This window comes from Montipora capricornis, chromosome 12, assembly GCF_036669925.1.
Source record: "Montipora capricornis isolate CH-2021 chromosome 12, ASM3666992v2, whole genome shotgun sequence".
Taxonomy (NCBI): Eukaryota; Metazoa; Cnidaria; class Anthozoa; order Scleractinia; family Acroporidae; genus Montipora; species Montipora capricornis.
Genome location: NC_090894.1, coordinates 39,257,438 through 39,259,937, shown reverse-complemented (window position 1 = coordinate 39,259,937; position 2,500 = coordinate 39,257,438). Strand labels below are relative to the sequence as shown.

The window sequence follows — 2,500 nt, the reverse complement described above, 5'->3', positions numbered from 1 at the left end:
ACATACGGCACACTCTTCTTTCGCCATTGGAGGTCAACGTATCAAATTTAATCATGAATTGGAAAGCTTGGCAAATTCGTCTCACCCCTGCGCATGATTAGCACATTAATGCCACAAACGTGTCACACCAGATCTCCCGCTGTTGTTCAAGTTAAAAAGCTTGAAGCAAACATAGGATGCTCGCATCTTGGTCGAGTTGTCTTCTAAACCACAGAGCTGGATGACATGAAACTCTCTTACTCATAAGATTTAACGTTGACAAGTGGTCTTGTGACATTTCCATAGCTGGTCGCTCGCGTCATTTTTGTGCCTAATCCTAAGCTTTCTTCCGACCTGATGCTCTCTTCAATAATATATCTCATCACGGACGACGAGGTGTCGAGGCAAAAACAGACGAGGCAAATGAGAAGCTCAAGGCATCGTGGTGGCGAACATTTAAGTGCAAATCGCATAATTATCACTTACCAAGCGTGGTTCCGGGAAACGGGGAATATAGCGCCCACTTCGTATGCGGGAGGTACCGAAATCGACACCCGGAGTTTCCACAGGCAGCCTGTTGTATTGTTACCAAGTTCAATCATGTCATGTCTGCGAGTCTTTCCTTGGAATAAAGAGCAGTTTATCCGCTGTAAACTTCTAAACAAGGTCTGTATTGGTTCAACGATGGGAACTCCTGTTCACCTGGTGAGTGTGAAATCACTGGGACATTCATGGCAAGTGACAGAAAAGGAGCCTCACGGAGGAATGACCTCCACCTGCTGATTTTTTCACGAAAATTGGAATCCTCCATTTTTTAAAGCTGTTTATGTTGACCCGAAAAACGCCCGTAATCAACTCTACAGATGAATGAAAATCGCTTTCAAGGCAAAGACCTCACACATAGACTCCCTTTGACGAAGTTGACGAAGTGATCTTCCGATTGGCCCCTTAGTCATGGCCAACCTTGACTTGTTTGCCTACAGCTGGCCTATGCCAATCAAAAGTAAGCGTCCCTGGGTGGGCTTCAACCACCAACCTTTCGGTTAACAGCCGAACACGCTAACCGATTGCGCCACAGAGACAGGTCTGCCGCTTGGCCGAGGACATGATTGGATAAAGTTCCACTCAATCTTGACCACGACTATGCGATGAGCCTTCTAAATTCCTGCGGCCATTTTTTCTTGTCCTTTTCAGACACGAAAGTAGCAGTGTCGAGAAAAAGAACAACCAGTCCAGAAGGTGTTGTTAACGATCCTTTGATTTCCTTCTACTCATGCCTCACTTGCCTCGTTATTTCCAACAGCTGTCGACAAAACAACCAGCCCACAACGTCTTTGAAGAAATTTTTAACGTTCCTTTGATTTTGTTGCACTAGTGGTAACCCTTGAGAGCATTTATTCCGTGCACTTACACTCCAGTATCTTAATGTTCCATTTCACGGTGACAACTCTATTCCGCAAGAATCTTCGAGTTTCACACACACCAAAGACAAAGAAACTTTAAAAGCAAGCCTGATTTTAAATACCTTTTTTGCAATGCCTGAAGTTCCTCATTCTTAAAAGAAAAGCCTTACATCAGAAGAGTGCAGTTGTGAAACTTGGATCAGTTGAGAGCACAGTGATCCTTTTTAATTTCATACTCCTTAACAGCCCGCAAATGATTAACCGCTCACAAAGTCGTGCTTGTTTTCGTGGTGTAGTGGTTATCACGTCCGCCTCACACGCGGAAGGTCGCAGGTTCAAGTCCTGCCGAAAACAAAATGCATTTTTAAGGAGCCTATAGCTCAAGCTAAACGACCACAACTCCAGGTTTCTCATTTTAAAGACTGCTACACCATGTTTATTCCAGCCCAACAACCTGCAGTCCCGCAATGTCCAAAGACCAGTGATCATATGTTGTCAAGTCACAGGCGCCCCAAGCTGAAAATAGGTGGTGTATGCGACAGTTTGTGTATATAGACAATTGTATGGGAAAATCACCGATCGTAAAAATATTGTGTAAATAACTATCTCATTTGAAATAAAGTTTTCCTACCTCAAATGTGTGACCAACTTGTCTCTTTTGGCGAGTTTCGAGCCATTCTGACGCCGTTTAATGAAGTCATCCGGAAGGCCGTTGCTGAAATAATGGGAAGGCCGGTGACTCCGTCCATCGCTGGCCAGACCTCACTCCACAAATCGTTTTCTCCTCAACAGGAAAAGTCCCGAATCGCAATAAAAACAACAGTTCCATAAAGCCCAATAAATTTCACTCCAAATACGTGTGTTTCGGCGGCCGAAAGACTCGTGGCGAACGAAAACTTTGCCTTAAAATTCACCTCTTCGGTTTTCCTCAGAGGCTTGTGACCGGGTAGTCAACAACGGAAACTCGCAAGATGGTTTCAGCCTCAACTCTGATTGGTCCATTTGAATTTGACCGCGCGCTGGCAACACGACCGTTGTTGACTTGTGACTGGGCAGTCAACAACGGTCGTGTTGCCAGCGCGCGGTCAAATTCAAATGGACCAATCAGAGTTGAGGCT

General features: G+C 45.0%; 2 non-coding genes across 2 annotated transcripts; one reads left to right on the top strand and one right to left on the bottom strand.

The window, feature by feature from the left end:
- Positions 1 to 987: 987 nt before the first annotated feature.
- Trnan-guu (transfer RNA asparagine (anticodon GUU)) lies at positions 988 to 1,061 on the bottom strand. The gene has a single exon. It is a non-coding gene; the product is annotated as a tRNA-Asn (tRNA).
- Positions 1,062 to 1,663: 602 nt separating this feature from the next.
- Trnav-cac (transfer RNA valine (anticodon CAC)) lies at positions 1,664 to 1,736 on the top strand. Its single transcript has one exon. It is a non-coding gene; the product is annotated as a tRNA-Val (tRNA).
- Positions 1,737 to 2,500: the final 764 nt, after the last annotated feature.